The following is a 17,747-nucleotide window of genomic DNA, read 5'->3' on the forward strand; positions in this document are numbered from 1 at the left end:
AGTAGAGTCCAATCTTAGTATAAATCCCAATACTACAGTTCCTTAATGAGTAACCACTGGGAACGTTTTTTGGCCTCTTAAATTTCAATTTGAACCATGGAGACAATACCTCCTTTAGGGGAATGTTGGGGAAAAAAAAAGTGAAATAATATTTAAACATAGTAGGTTCTTAGTAAATGATAGCTACTTCTAAGGAATGTTGGAGGCTGGTGTTATAGTATATGTATAACTTGGAAAGGGTTTGTCCTCATTCAGTCCTCTATGTACTTTCAATGTGTCAAGAGGGTCTGGAGAATACAATCCCAATTGTTTTGTTGAATACTGAGTGAATGACTAACCAAAGAGGAATTTGATAGTAGCTTCACTTTAATAGAAAGGTAGGAGGACAAAAAGAAGAAAAGGAATTATCTTCTGAAGTTTAAGTTCTCAAAAATTTTCTCAGTATGTTAATAAGCAAAGGAAGATAGCTCACACGTGTATAGCGCACACGCGCGCACACACACACACACACACACACTTTTGCCTGACTCCCCTTACACACCCAGTCAATCCTATGAGTTCAGTAACCTTATTTAAGACAAATGTAAAGGGAAATTATTTATATGAGCAGCACCATCTTCTGATTTAATCAAGTCATACAGCTAGAAAAATAATGAAATGAAATGAAATGAAATTATTTTTTTCCTAAAATAGTTACTTTCCCCAAGAACATCTTCAAAGTCATTGACTCTTTGATGTAATATTCCTTTCTAGCCATGCTTCTACTGGGAGCTATTTCATGGCTTCTTTTATTTCTCACTGATAATCAGGATGCTTTTCAACCTATCAGAACCCAATGGTAAAATGCAGCACCTGGTGTGAAGGATATTAGTCTTCATTACCAATGACCCTACAGTCATCCTGCTGTATATAGTCATGGAAATATCAAGTTATGAAGTTGAAAGGTACACAATCATTTACAAATACTCATGTCCTGGTGCATGAATTTGTGCACATTGAAAGGAAATTAATTAGAAGAAATATTTTAATGTCGCTATTTGCTCTTTCTCTATAATAGAAATGTCAACCAAATTCATGATTAACAATGACAGATCAAAATACAGATATGCCATAGGCTCCAATGAGAGCTTTATATGTATCATGCACATGAGAGTCAACTTAGCCTTTTATAGATACAGAATAAACTTGCTTAATTACACTTGCTTTCTGATGTTTACTGCCTAAACTTTTTCTAAAAGCTAAACTTTTTCTAGCCTAGTGAAGCATCCCCACTTCTCTTTCAGGTAATTTTCAGCAACACAGCAGTAAATATCAGTATGAAGCAGATTATTAATGTAGATCATGCAGGGAGAACAAAGGGTAAAATATTTAACTGCAGCAGTGTTTGACTATATTCTGCACAGTGAGAAAACTTAGTCATTTTCAAGGTCCACCATTTCTTCTTTTCAGTCAGGTCAAGTCTCTAAACTTTCTAAATCTCTGTTTTCTGGCTACTGAGTCTTCTGTCTACCTACTCCAGAACTTCTGTGAGGATCAAAGGAGATGAGGCATGGTAAAATGCTTCATAGACATTTGGTTAAAGTGTAAAATGTTTCCACCTGGCTACAAAGCAAGTTATGTTCTTGGGCTGAAGAAACTTCAAGGAGACTAGTCGTCACTAGGGAGAGGAAGCCAGGGGTTGCTACATGATGTCATTACCCAGTGCCCATAGCCACTGTTTCTGGGCTGGGCTGTGGGCCACATTTTTAAAAAGTCTTTAAAATTACCAATAAGTACAAATAGTCACTAAGTTCTATACTCAAATAAATACCAAAGAGAACTGCCATTCCCCCAAAACCTGAGTAGCAAAAGCTCATCTGTGTCAGAACAGAAGCTGGTATTAAAAAGTGAATGGCTCATTTGTCAGTAGCAACTCTTGCACCAGTTCCTGGCAGGACGCTGGTTGGATCCTGTCACCTCCCTATATCATAGTGAAGTGGAGAAGCCTTGAAGGTCCATCCAGCTTGAAAAGTCTACTCTTAAAAAAAGTATTGTGGCCAACTATACATGACAAAACTTACCATTTTAACTATTCTTAAGTGTACAATTTAACTGTGTACATTTTAAGTGTATATTACACAAAAAGTATAATGTACAAGTATAGATTTTTAATAATGAAGTATATTCACATTGTTGTGCAACCATCACCACCTCCAGACATTTCTCATCACCCCAAACTAAAACTCTGACCCACTAAACAACCCCTTATTTCCTTCTTCCCTTAGCTCCTGGTAAACACTATGCTACTTTCTATCTCTATGCATTTGCCTAATTCTAGGTACCTCTACAAGTGTAATCATATATTATTTGTCCTTTTGGTATCTGGTTCATTTCACTTAGCAAAATGTTTTCAAGTTTCATCGATGCTATAGCACGTATTAGAATTTTCTTCCTTTTTAAGGCTAAATAATATTCCAGTGTATGGATACACCATCGTTTGTTTATTCATCTGTTGATGGGTATTTAGGTTGTTTTCACCTTTTAGCTATTGTTAATAATGCTGCTGTGAACATTGGTGTACAAGTATCCATTTGAGTCTTGCTTTCTATGGTGACTTCTGAGATTCGGGAAGAAGCCAAACTAACTCAAAAGGCTATTGATAGCAACCTGTTGCATTGGGCTCATCTGCCCAAGTTAGAAAGTCAAGAAGACACATACAACATCTTCTTGACTAGCTTTGTACCACACCAACTAGCAGAAGATGCTCAGCAAATGTCTTCTAATAACAGAAAACAGATTCAACCTCTTTGGATCAATTACATGGTACATAATACATGTAAATTCTCTCATAAGGTGTGGGCAATCTCTGACACACACATTGTGCTAGGTAAGGGCAAAAGCCAAGCAATATGTTTAAGCGCGGGCTTTTCTGAACACTTACCTTCCTGTGTGTACTCACGTCACACAGACCAGTAGGACCATGGGGAACTCGAGCATTTACTTTGTGATTGGGATGTGGGAGGGGGAACTTTTTTTTTTTTCCTACTTCCTGTTTCTGATTTTCAGGCAGCACCTGTCACCAGCAGTCCTGACTTTCACAGTTTTCTTTGTGTCTCTTTGCTTTTTTTTTTCTCATACTTGTTCTAAGGTTTATCAGAGGAAACACTTGCCCTCCCAAGGATGGCCTCCACACTGTGACAGATTAATCCAAGTTGAGTGAACTTCCTTCAGACAGAGGACACTAATTATTATGAAGGCACTTAGAACACAATGCGAGCTGACATCTGACAGGCCATTCCCTGCCAGCTCTGCATTGTCTTAATGTCAGACCCTGTCAGTTCCCAGCCTTAATTACATCCTGTTTACAAACATTAGGCCTGACTTCAGATGAAGCCTTAACAAAGGTTGACAAAGGTCAGGGTCACATTGCAAGGATGTTATCTGTCTGTACTCTCCTCCCGATAAACCAGAGGTGGAGGGCTGATCAGGAGATAGCTTTCTGAGCAGAAAAATGCACTGTGGTCACCAGAATATCTAATCTCTGCGGACACATTTTCATCCAATCTGCTGAACATTGTGGCAGGGAGAGGGGGCCCAGTGTAGAGAGCCAACTTGGTGCTGGCTTGTTATCTGAAATTCCCAGAGGCAGACGTGGCAAAGGTGTTGGGAAAAGCCTTGGGCAGGAAGGCACAGTCACCCTTTGCCACTGAATCAAGAAAAACAAATTTGAGCATTAAAAAATAACCCCCAGTTAAAAGGGATACCTGTTTCAAAGATGACAGGCACATTTTAACTAGTATACAAAATCTGATTTATTTTTTAATCATTATTTTTAAAATGTTTTTATGTTAGGGTCAATTAGCAGATTTTTCTTAAGCAAAGCACTCTTTCATTTCATCTTATGTACTAGATTTACAGAAACAGCATCAGCCTTTCATTCAAATCGGTTCGGCTTTAGGGTCTGAGTTTCAATAGTTTACAACAGTAATTAATATTGTAACCCATCAATTTGTACAGGTTGTAGCCTTAGTGATGACCATCTGTCAATTTCTATATTTTATAAATAAGAAGAGAGTGGTCCAATGCTATTAAACTATTTAGCATAACCAGATCTTATAGCACACAGGTGGCAAGGCCAGGCTACCATCAAAATCCCACACACCACCAAAGCTGGGTTGACTCAGTGGATAGAGCATTGGCCTGCAGATTGAAGGGTCCCGGATTTGATTCCAGTCAAGGGCACAATCCCCACTAGGGGTGTTCAAGAGACAGTCAATTAATGAAGGTTTCTCATCATTGATGTTTCTATCTCTGTCTCCCTCTCCCTTCCTCTCTGAAATCAATACAAATGTTGGGAGGAGTGGGGGTTAAATCTCCCACACCTAGTCTGGAGTTCTCTGGAAGTAAACACTCCTTTTTAGTATTTTAGGAAATCCAGCATCTAGTCACTAGACATATGTTTAATAACTTATTTATTTTGCCCCTTCAGCCTTCTTTCCTGCTTTTTGTCTTATAGGTTCCTGCCTTCCAACTCAGATTGCTTTAAATATAATTCTCTGAACACACTCTTCTATATCTTGCAATTCCCACAGTACAACAAAAGCACTGAGCAGATAATGTATATAAGGGCTTAGGCCCCATTTTATAAGAGGTCCAGATCATTTCTTAATCTGACTCCAGTTAATTGCAATCTGATCAACAGGTTTGTTCCCTAAATGCATTTCTTACAGAAGTGAGTTCCAGGTGTATATCTCATAATTTGCTCACATTTGGTTTTATAGATCCACACTACTTTGTGCAAATGGTCTCCTTTGATCTCTGGCACCTCAACTACACTGCCCTGCCATACCCCATGCCCTATATCATGGAGACTCACTTTCAGGCCTACTGCTTAGTCACTCTCCCCAAAAAAGCTAATCTGGTCCTAAAGTTGCAATTTCTTGACATCAGTGGGTAACTAGCAATTTTTAAGACCTAATCCTAAATTTTTACCTCATCTCTATGGGGGTACCTACAGCACAATGTCAACTCAAGCACAGTAAGCCTGAAGAACAAATCATTTCCAGGGTCTCCCTCCTGATCCTTCCAACCTGGAAAGAAGAAACACTATCCTCCTGATCCCTAATTTTACCTCTGAGAAATCATTTTCCTTGACCCCTAATTTCAATTTTTCCCATAGTGAGGAACCATATCTTATTAATTGCCTTGTTCAAAGTGTCTGCCAGAGCACTTAGAATATTGGAGGCACTTATTAACATACTAGAGGCCTGATGCAAGAAATTCGTGCAAGGGGCTTGTCCCCTGTCCGCCATGGTGGCTGCTTCTGCCACAGCTTTGTCCAGAAGGTCGTCTGGAAGGATATCCAGTCTCATATTATGCTCTTATTACTATAGATGAGCAAAAAATGAAGGCATCAGTGAATGAGTGGACAAACTAAGTAAAATTAGTGAGCCTTGTCAATTCTTTCTCCACAGCATCCTTCCTTCTCTTTTCCACTTTATCCTTCATAGCCATCTCCATTTTCAAGGCTTCCATCACCAACAGCCTAATTACTACAAACCACAGTTCATTCATCTGCCTTAGTTTCTCCATCCAGTCCCTCCTAACTATGGCTGGGCACAGATAGTAACACTGGTGTTTCGTTCTTACCTAGAATACAGACTCCTTGCTACAACCCCATCGAATATTCTAACTTGTTATATAAAAATGTCAAGTAGCTCTAGGCCCAAGTCCAACTCCTGCCAAGTGTGACTTACTTTGTTCCCCCAGGATGACAATGAAATGCAGCTAACCATCCTTGGACTGCAATGTTCTGAACAGGTGTGCACCCCATAACATTCTGTGGTCTACAGCAGATTTCCTAGCTTATAGGAGATTATGTCATTTGGGACTGAATCCAAGCCTTGGCTTAAATAAAGATGTATTACCACCTTGCTGCTCATGCATCGACCACATGCACAGAGTGAAGGCAGATGAATCTCCCCATCAAGTGTAATGTGGAGCTCTCTGATGACAAACTTGACTTATGGTAGTAAAATTGAGGTTATAGTGAAATTAAACTAAAATCCCTAGGTGTTATAATACTTTCACTTGCTTCACTCACTGTGTGAGCTACATAGTTCAGAAGGCAGTAGTTATTGAAGGTTAAAAAAAAAAAGTCATCTTCTGAGATATTTCTATCGTAGAGTTGTAAATTTTGTGTTTGTTATGTCTGCCAGCTAGTGGCTGGAATGTCCAGTAGGAATTTCTAACAATTAGCAAAGGGAATAAATGTGAGGTGGAGGCAGGGGAGAAGGAAGAGAGCCAAAGGGAAAAATGAATGAAAGAATAAATTCTTTCCTGTAAAACCTTGAGGAAGTGTGATAAAGCTGGCCTTTTTGCATGCATTACATATACATTTTAGTGCTAAGTACAGTTTAAAGATGGACAATAATCATCTGTCATCCGGGTCACACTGACACATTAATGGTTCTATTTCTAGGTCTTAGGACAAGATCAATAATTGAGAGCTTTAAAAACATCAGGCACACCTGCAACTTCTTCCCACCACTGAAAAATAACTGCCTGCTCTTTTTTTCAGGGGTTGCTTTTACTTTCATTGCATTTGTAATGTCAGTATATGCACAACTCACTCTCTCATCAGAACTGGGTTACGGCCAGTGGCTAACGCCTCCGGAAATACAGACCTAATATTTCACAATAGCTCTATGAGGGTCTGCAACCACATTGCTTTACTAACCCAAACAAGAAAATCTAATTTTAGAGGGAAAGGAGTTGAGAGGGTCATAAGAAAACCATGTCAGTAATCTAGTGCATACTTTTACATTTTGGGGGATGCAGAAGTTCAGTGCTTGAACACCCAAATTCTTTGTACACTCACAAGAAGCTGCTTTAGTTCAGTGCAAGGCATCACAGGATTTCATAAAATGCCACTTTTCCAAACAAACAAACAAAAAAAAAGAGAGACACTAACCAACCAAGATGTCGATAGCTCTTAAGCAGAGAAGCAAAGGAAATGTAACATTTTACAAAATAACTTAGTTTGTCAAGTTTATTCTGCCTTATTCATGGTGGATGGTTGGGGGCTTGAAAGGTGACTCAGGTTTGGCCTGCAAGGAGCCCAGAGAATATGAAAGCAAAGGCTTCGAGGGTAAAAAGTTAAATAGGAATCCTCAGCACCCACTAAAAAGTGGCTGGTTGGAGTGGAATCAGGATGGTTGGAGAAGCAATTATGCCCACACTTAACCATTAAAGCCTTGAATGGCAAAATCTTTTCTTTCATGCAGATACCTGAATCGAAAGCAAGATAATTTAAAATTTAAAACAGTGCTAGATTTTATTGTAAAAATAGTTGTACTTGGAATAGGTCCATGTGTTGTCCCATGGGCCTATCCCAAGTACTTTGAACAACATCCAGCATATGCAAATGCCCAATGATGTGCATGGAATGGGTGAATAAACGAGAGAATGCAACAGGGGCTTCAACATTAACTTGGTGCCTCTAATATAGCATACATTAAGGCAAACCTTTTAAAATGTCTGAGAGTCAGAATATATATATATTTTTATTAACATTTTGAGAGAGAGAGATAGGGGAAGGGAGGGGAGGAGGATAGGAGATAGAGACATTGATCTATTGCTCCATTCATTTATACATTCATTGGTTGCTTCTTGTATATGCCCTGGCCAGGGATCAAACCCACAACTTTGGCATATAGGGATGACACTCTAACCAACTGAGTTGCCCGGCCAGGGCTGAGAGCCAATTTATTTTTAAATCAACTTTTCCATAATATACAATTCAACCAAAAAAATAAATAGAAGCAAGAAATATAATTTTCTGCCTTGCTGGTGAACAATCAAAAGGAGAATTAACCTGGGGTGATAAACAAACAATACAGTGTGCAGGTGACATGTTGTGGGATTGTGCATCTAAAACCTGCATACTCTTGTTAACCAGTATCACCCCAATACATTCAATAAAAAAATTTTAATCCCAGTAGACACAGTTATGGATAAATTTGCCTTAAAGAAAGGAAAATAACTGTTCCCAGCAGCTCCACTCATATATCCCACAACTAGAAGAGCAGCACCGTCCAAGAATGACAAGAGGGGGCACCAGGGAAAACTCCTGCCCAAAAGATCCAACCTCGTCTTTCTTCCCATATAGTGGCAGCTCCCCTCTGGTCCTTTGAGTTGAAGGTGGAAAACAAAAAAGGGGGATCTGCTAGGGGGCTTTGCCCTAGGCCAGACCCTGAAGAATAATATTATTTTATGCTCTCATGACAATCCCAACTCAGTCACTCCATAATGTCTACCCAAGTTTCTGAGCAGCTGGGAGTTGGCCAACTCCTATAGGGCCAGCAGCCTAGGCAAATAGCAGTCATCATTGATTGATACAAAGTAAATATTCAGTTCAGCCATATAAAGTAAATATTATTATCACCATTTTACAGAAGAGAAAATTAAGGCTAATCTATTTAGCAGGTGGTAGAGTTGGGATGTGAACCTCACTTTGACTTTAAAACATGAGTTTTTTCCACCACCCCACTCTGCCTGTGTTAGTTCATACTCAAACCAGCCAGCATTTTCAGATAAAATCCTTTGTATATTTGGGCCTAATAACTTAAGCCTAAGAGCTTAAAGTTTGAAAGAAAAAAAATCTGAAATATCACAAAGTAAAAACATCATAAAAGTCTCTCATTCCAGCATACATGACAGAGGGAGCCTTCTTTGTAGGAATATCTTGCAGGCTTTATTTGTACTTGTGAAAATAAATATATTATATTAACATTACATAGTACTTTTCCGCTGAAAGAGTTCAAAGCATTTTCAAATGCCAATTTTGGTATTTGCTTGAGAAGAAAAAAAAACCTAAAATATTATAGACAAACTCTAGCAGGCATCTCTTACATAATTTAACTTCCTTCTTCCCCAAAGAATGTAGGCATCTCAAGATAAAACACACATCAACACTAAAAGTTTTCAAATAGAAGTCCAAAATTCATGGAGTAATACAGAGGGAAAAAAAAGTTAATATGGCTAAGACTTAGTACCATTTGAGCACTGAATTCAGTGTTCAGATTCTTGAAAAACAAAGGAAAAATGTGTTATAAATAATTCTCATTATACAATAAAAAGCTTTCTGTTAAATGTTGTTTAAGAAACTCTGAATAAAATGTTGGGTATCTTCTGTCACTATTTTATGGAAAATACACAGATACTCTTCATGTGACTGTATGAAATTGACCCTCAACCATAGCTGAAGAAGCATCACTTTTTAAAAAGTAATTTGTTCCAATGCAATTTTATTTTCTTTCTACATGAATCATATCTGATTTTCACACCAATGAAGAGTGTGCTTGATTCCTTCCACCTCCTTTTCAAGTACATTTTTAGCAATAAAAGTCCATATCTTTTTAAGGTAACATCTATGAATTATTTCTTATGTAACCTCAACTCCATGCTAAGCTTGCATTGTCTTGACTCTGAGACTCAGGGCTATTAAAAGATCTTATGTTCCATGTCAGAACCACAAGCAGCAGGCCTAGGCATCCAATCAGGTTTGTCTAATTCCAAAACTGAGCCTTTAATCATCATGCTATGAATCATCTTCTGTAATCTGTTTACCATTAGGGTGTGAAACATTTTTACCTGTATTTCCAAGGTCAGGTAGATGAAAACATTTTCCTGGAAAATTAGTGGTTTTCTTAGGTTAATTCTTCATGGGAAGGCTCACAGAGGAAATCTGGGCACTAGTTGCTTTTGATCAGGTAAAGGATTTGAAGTCGTAACTCAATTTATCCAACATGTGGATAAATTTTTTTAAACCTAAGCAACAATAGACAATAAATACTGCAATATGTGAATGGTAGGAAGTTATATGTGTCATGGAGCGCAATAGGAACTTTCTCTTCAGGTTACCAATCAACTCAGAGTTGGTTGAAAGTAACCAATTGTCATCATGGATAATGTTCTAGATAAAATCTAATGGTCAACGGAAACACCTAAAATACCTTGGACCACACTACAAAAACCAAGAAGCAATTATCACTCACCATTGCCCTGGCAGGAAGCTTCAGGGAGACCAAAGACTGAGTGAGTAAAGGGACCACTATCACCTCTTAAATCTTGGCCGACTGCTTCCAGATGAGCTATTTGGCATACTGAGGAAATGGACCTCAGAAATCTTGCCCAGATGTTGGATTTCAGCTAGAAATTATCAATAGATGGGCTCGTGGTCCTTTAGTTTCATTTATAAGACAATGGATGTTTCCAAGCATAGTACTTTGCTACTATTTTTAAGCAGATTGCATCTTTAAATTTTGTGATGACTTACCCAAAATGGCGAAAGCATAGTTTAAAGACTTTTAAACTATGAGGGGGGGAAAGATATAGCTTATCTCAGGACAGTTATCCAGAGGAAGGAGTATCCTCTATGGCTTATACAAATAGATTCTTTCTCTCTTTTCAAGTCATCCTAAAACACACTCTGAACTCCAAAGTTTTTCAATAATCTATTAGACAAAAAAAATCTCTAAAAGTATGCTATTTCAAAGCATTACAAAGGAAGAACACCTAAGTCACGGTTGATGGCAGCTGTTACTCATATGGACACCCCCAAAATAATGAGAGCCCAATGATTTTGAACCATGGATTCAGTCACACTTGTGCTAAGTACTAGAGATGCAACAATAAAAAATAAAAAAATAAAAAAACAGAAATAGCCCTTACCTCAAGGAGTTTACATTACAACAGAGAAGTAAGATACTGAACATCAAATTATGCATAGCTATTTAATTAAAAATTTCATGGGAAAATGGCTGACAAGTATAATCCTGGTGCCCTCTAACTTAATTTAAATGAATCTAGGTTCCTGGGGAGGGGAAACAATCAGACATGAGTTATCCAAAAGCATCCCCAAGAGAATCTTTTTAAAATAAAGTTTAGAAGAGTTTTCTTGGGATTCTGTACGTAATCTCTAGTTCTGGTAATTGTTGAGTCTGGTCATTGTTGAGTCAAATTGAAGTGGCAACCCAGCCCCCATAAATTCAAAGCCCTACATATACAGGATGAGGCAAAAGTAGGTTTATAGTTTTGAGTATGTGAAATATAGTTTAATTTTGCATTATTATAATTTAATTATTGTATTATTTTCCACACAAACAATTTTAAACCTACTTTTGCCTCACCTTGTATAGATACATATGTACTCTTCTGGTGGGTTTGTGATTTTTTTTTTTGTTTTTTTCCTTGTCAACTTCACATTTTATTGGCCCCCTCATAGCAACTCCATGTTAAAATTGACAGCCAGAGTGATAAAGTTGATTTTTTTTTCTGTTTCCTTTCTACATCAAAAATTAAAATTAAAAGATAAATAGGATCACTTCTCTCAGTGTAGAATCAAGACATGTCTTTAAAAAAAAAAAAGGTAGAAAAAAATGTTTGTATAGTTTACAAACAACTGCTATGATCTAACCTAAACTTTAAAATCATATTATGTTGAACTTTGAATACATCTTAAAATGTATCTCATTTAGACCTTCATTTTACAGATGAAGAAACTAGCAAAAGGCTACTGATTTGTGAGGACCTTAAACATTTAACCATGAGACATTAAGTGTGGTGCATATCAAAGCCACATGAACTTTGACTTGGAACCATTGACAGAATGAAAACCATCTAAATTCACCAAATTGGCCTGCCCAACCACTATTGTTCAGTGGCTGAGTATCGACCTATGAACCAGGAGGTCACAGTTTGATTCCCGGTCAGGACACATGCCCTGGTTGTGGGCTCAATCCCCAGCAGAGGCCATGCAAAAGGCAGCCGATCAATGATTCTTTCTCATCATTAATGTTTCTGTCTCTCTTTCCTTCTCCCTTCCTCTCTGAAATCAATTAATATACATACCAAATTGTGTACAACTGTATAGCTATGTGTAGTTTCTATCAAATTAGCTGGTAAATCACTACTCTCCAATGTCAGGGATACAAGGTAGTTCTACACAGAAAATAGCCTGACTTTTAGAAAAAACCCATCACATGGTGGGACCATCATATTTTAATTTCAAAGAACCATCAAAGTTTAATTCCAAAACCACCTGCTGAATTAAATAAGAAACACCCAAGTGCTTTCTGCTTTTTGGACTCTAAAAAATAAAAGCTTAGGAAGATGATTTTGCCTTTTTTTTCTACTGCTCACTAAAGTTGAAGCTTATGATTTTGACTGCTCAGCCTCCATTCTCTGTCCTTCTAATAACGGCAGCTGTTTTCCTGTAGATAACTTCCTCTCTCATAACAAACCTGTTGTTCAGGTGGAGTTGGCTCCATCCCATCTCACAGCAGACTCCAAAAAAGAGCCCATGACCCAGACCTGGCCAATAAGAACATTTCATCCCTTGCTTGCAGTGATTGGTTTAAGGTTGGGCATGTGACCTAAGCCAGGCCAAGATCTGCATTCTATAGGATGCATTGTTATTGTTATTAGCTGGCAGCTTCCTGAATTCACAATCAGAAGAGAAACAGCCTGAGAAAGAAGCCAGCCTATAGGAAAGCATAAGAGAGAGATGGAAAAAGTTTAAGCTATCTAAACTAATAAAAGAGAAATATGCAAATTGACCATCACTCCACTATGCCCACCAGCCAATCAGAATGAATATGCAATTAACCCAACAAAGATGGCAGTTAATTTGCATACATAGGCTTGTAATGAAGACTGAAGACAGCATAGAAGGAAAAGGGAGGGAAAGGAGAAAGCGAGGTGGTGGCACAAGGAAAGTGCAGGAGGTGGGCAGCTGCAGGAGGGAAAGCACAGGGCAGCGGTGGCAGGCGCAGGAAGCCCTATTCTTGCAGGAATCTTCCTTCAACGGGTCTCTAGTAATGTCATAATTGAATCCATGGATTCACCTGCCTTTGACCTCTCAGTTACCTGCTTCAGGAAAAATCTCTGGTCTTTTTTGTCTTTTTTTTTTAAGCAAATTGGAATTGGGTTATCTGTTTTTCACAAACACAAGGAACCCGACCAATATACGATACTCATCTTCCCATTCCTGCTCCCTTTCCAACTTCCTCTTTCCTTGGACTTCCAGTCCAGTGAAATGGACACCAAGGGGTCTAAGTGCCTATTCTGGGTCCACTATGTCCTTGAGCCACAATCTCTCTAAGCCTCAATTTCCTCATAAAAAAGGGGTGGAGGCTACATCTCTCCTATCTAACGATGTTAGAATGAATCTTACTTTGAAGAGTTTTGAGACTCACACTAGCTCCTTAATCCAAAGTATGCTGTTAAGTACATAATGTTTTGAACATGAAATGCCATTATTTGCTAAAAGTCCAAGAATTGTCTCACTCCTCATTTTGGTTTTTCTGAACTTCTTCCATGTTGTTAAATATGAACATGAGTCATTATCTAAAAGGTTGCATTGGTCAATTGCCTTGTCATTTTTATAAAATATTTAAATCTTAATTTTAAAAAATACTGACAATGTAGAAAAGTGGAAGGAATGTGTGGTTCAATAGCTCAGATATCCAGCAAGATAAACTTTAAATTCCAACTCCACCAACCACCCCAGATGTGTGACTCTGGCCAAGTTATTTACTATCTCTGAGTCTCAGTTTTCTACTGTGTTTAGCAGTAGATAAAAAAAAAATCATCCAACTTTTTGGATTGCTATGATAATTAAAGCATTTATATATGATTTGTCAATAAAACTCCATAATCGGAGGAATGATCATTGTTATTATTCACAAGAATCACAGAGACCATAGGGTTAGTATTAAAAGCTGGGTAGGGCTGGAAGAATGAGACAGGGGGACTAGAGACCCCCAATGTAACAGAAAAGAGTGTGTGAATCTCAAAGGTCTGAGTGCCTGGGTCCATAATCTTGGAGTCAGAGGGTCAAAATCAGCAGTACTGTCCTAGCTGGTTTGGCTCAGTGTATAGAGCATCAGACCACGGACTGTAGGGTCACAGATTTGATTCTGGTCAAGGGCATGTACCTTGGTTGCTGGCTCTATCATTGCCCCCATTGGGCCATGTGCAAGAGGCAACCAATTGATGTCTCTCTCTCTCATGTTGATGTCTCTCTCTCTCTCTCTCTCTCTCTCTCTCTCTCTCTCTCTCTCTCTCACACACACACACACACACACACACACACACACACACACACACTAAAAAATCTATAGAAAAATATGCTCAGATGAGGATTAACAAAAAACAACAACAAAAAATAGAAGTACCACTTCTCTGTTCATAACTCATATTTTGCCTGCTTCCCTAATAGTTTTGGAGACACTGTACTTTGAGCAACTCAAACTTAAGGTGTACATCTTGATTATTTTTATATGCCTGTCCCTTAGGAAGTACTCAATAAATGCTCACTGTGATTTGAACATGATAACCTCTTGTCCTAATGGAAGGACTGCCTATATTGGACACTATTCTTGGCATCCATTTCCAAGAATAAGAAGACCAAAGCCCATGAGTATCTTCTTTTTCACTAGAAGAGAGACCTGAAAGTTCTTTCTTTTGTGGTTAAGTTGGTCTCCCACATGTTCTCATACATCTCCAGCTCCTCTAGTGTCTTCACATGCAAGGAAATTAGTTCTCTGGGACCTGTGGTTTAGTCCAGTGTGGCAGTGGCATCAATTGGAAAGTTGTTAGAAACGCATAGTCTCAGGTCCTTTCCCAGACCTACTGAACCAGAGTTTCTGGGTGAGACTCAGGAATCCGTTTTTTAGAAAGAACTCCAAGGATTCAGATGCACACTAAAGTTTGAAAAACACCACTCCAGAACCTTAATATTTTTGTTTTTAAAAGGCATGTAAGTAAAAATTTTAGCATTGCATGTTGGGGCAAGTAGAAGTTACATTAACAACCTAACTCAACCTGTAAGTTCATTTTTACGCTTCCTGTGGCAAACTAATTAAAAAATATTTGCTAATTAAATACAATACAGAGATAAGTCAGATCACAGTCTCTGACCTTGAGGGGCAGTTTCTGTTTCTAAAGAACCAAAGGGTCAGCAGCAGTTGGGGATGCTACCTCTCGCGTGTCAGTCAAGACCCTAGATTGCCCTCTGGAAGGTATGTGGAGTTCATAAGAATTCAGCTTCCTTATCAGGCCCATTATTGATATGATAGACTGGGCACCCATCTTCCATGGTTTACAAGGACCAAACCTACTGGTTCACAGTACAATAGCCAATGTATAGTAAGTGACCATAGGAAAATAAATCAGATCCTTTGAGGATCTCCAGGCATCTTAGTCCTGGGTAGTCAGAGACTATATGTGATCATATTGATGTAAACATGAACAATAGTATAAAGTACAGCTGTGGTTGGTATAAACCATTCTGGTAGAAGACATTTTAAAAGAAAGCTTAGTGATATAATCACTCTTCTGCTGTGTGTGACAACTACTTAGGCCTGGTCAGATTTTATAAGTAGTGCCTGAAATATTGAGTGTTTTTAGTAATTGACATACACAAACTGCCCCACCCCTTTGCATGCTTACAAAGAAGCAGCATTTAGTGCTAGATCCAGCAATTGAAGATTTAAAAGTAGAGAACCCTGATTAGCTGTATTCGCAATACCTTCCCAACACAACAGATGTTAGGAGACAAGGATGACATCATATTATAGATAATTTTTAATGGTCTTCACATTGAAAATTTAAGAACAGCCTAGCTAAGTTCTTTTCTCCATTTTGTAACAGAAAATTAACGAACCAAATTTGATGATAAATGTAAATAGAAAACAGAAAGTCATCAAAAAGCCATTTGCCCTTCCAGACAGACCCAGGTAGAACATCAACAGGGACCAAACGAACACCCGAGTCCTGCCTGGGTCCTGAGTGCTGAGTCTTAGATCCTGAGAAGTACCTGTGTCCTCTAAAAAGAGTCTTGTCCTTCCTCGAGATTTTACAATCTGGTTTTGTGAGATAAGGGGAAAGATAATCCTCAAGAAGAATCAGTGCCTAGCAATGGCATTCCAGTGGAAATTCACCACCAACATTCACCATTGCAGGTAATACACACACCTCTCATAAATACACACACACAACCATCTCCCTCTGGAAAGAAGGGAGATCCTGGGCTTAATTTGTCCTATTGCAGAATTGATAATGAGTTCTGTACCACAAAAAAATGTGCAATGGAAGATCAAATACTTGCAGCTACCACATTGGACTAAGTATTTAGCCAACAATTGGGATGCATGAAGGGCCCCTGTACACCCACACCCAAGCCATTTTAGTCTGTTACCTATAAAATGTAAGTAAATATTCCCACCAGAACCCCCAGGAAGATGGCCAGATTAGCATATAAAAATTTAAGCCCCCAGTCAAATTTGATTCTTCATATAAACCACATATAAATACATATTTGTAGATAAACAACATATAACTATATTTTCATTGTGGTCATTTTGTGTTTTATCTGACAATCCTATTCCTAACGCTATTAATAGGGCATTTCTGAATTTTTGCCTTGGGCTAAATATTAACCCAGGTGGAAGAGAATATGGGAATGTGGATTCTGAACTTTTTCATGTGCACAGGGTCCTTCCTGCAGATGGTACAGTTTACTTTACAACTTCTCTGTGAGGTAGGACCAAAGTCCTTAATCCCCACTTTACGAGTGTAGACTCTGAGTTAAAGAATAGCACAAGGTTACAAAGCAACGTAGAAGAGCTGGGATTCAATTCAAGATCCTCTGGTGTTTTGTGCGTGCGTGCGTGCGTGTGTGTGTGTGTGTGTGTGTGTGTGTGTGTGTTTGGTTTTTCTAGGGGTTCTGTCAATCACTACACTAAACAAACATAAGAGAAGGAAGAATTACAGAGATTGGCTAGAAAGCTTCACTTTAGCAAGCAAAAATACCTGGCGCAAGCATGGACCCTCTTTTCTGTTTTCACGCCTAAGTAAGCAATCATCTGTCTGTGTTCTTTACAGGCTGAGAGTGGCCATTAAGAAATGAAAGTGAGTTTAGATTTCACCGGTGTGTTTGGATTTGAAGACATTTTGCATTTCAAGAAACCAAGGTCAGCTCAACCCTTTTAGCTCTGGGACCCAGATACTACCATGATTTAAGCAAACAACTACTCCAGTGAATTTAAAGGTAATTGTTCACTGCCTCCCATGCTTTCATTTGCCAAGGACTATCTTTATTTCTAAGTCTATTAAGGAGATCTCTATTTTGCTCTGCAAAATATAAGCAAATTCTGAAATAATTTAGCCTTGTGAATACAGTTAGAGAATAAAAAATTGGGTATCATTGGTAAAAAAAAAAAAAAAAAAAAAAAAAGTTAACCTTCCCAACATTAGCTGCCTCTTACATGTGCTTTCTTTGCTAGCTCCAAGCAAAACTGTAGTCAGAAGAACTCTTGTTAGAAAATTATAGAAAATAGAACCTCATTCTTCTTACTTAAAAAAAAGGGGGGGGGCGCATATGGTGGGATTAATATACCACTGCTAAGCCATTCCAAATTCAAATCTTTGTTTGTTCTCCCACAAAATCAAATGCTCAGCTATATTTACCATGTCAAAAGAAATTAGTTGAGTTTCTAATATCACAGAACCGAACTAATATTTCTCATGTGCCTATTCATTTTGAGGAGCTATGCAAAGAGTAACAATTGCCTGTGACAATTGTCTGTGAAGAAAATTGTTGTTAGAAATTCTGAACTGCCCCAGAGCTATGGCAAGGAAGTCTAGAGATTATTATTGGGTAATGACATTAGAAATAAAAAAGTATATACTATTGAAGTACT

At 38.3% G+C, this 17,747-nt stretch overlaps 1 protein-coding gene across 15 annotated transcripts in view; it reads right to left on the bottom strand.

Moving 5' to 3' along the window:
- The window catches only part of MECOM (MDS1 and EVI1 complex locus), a 643,214-nt gene that overhangs the window by 414,207 nt on the left and 211,260 nt on the right, over positions 1–17,747 (bottom strand). The window lies entirely within an intron of this gene.

The sequence above is a fragment of the Pipistrellus hanaki genome (assembly GCF_964339955.1).
Source record: "Pipistrellus hanaki genome assembly, chromosome: 2".
In the NCBI taxonomy this organism is placed as follows: domain Eukaryota; kingdom Metazoa; phylum Chordata; class Mammalia; order Chiroptera; family Vespertilionidae; genus Pipistrellus; species Pipistrellus hanaki.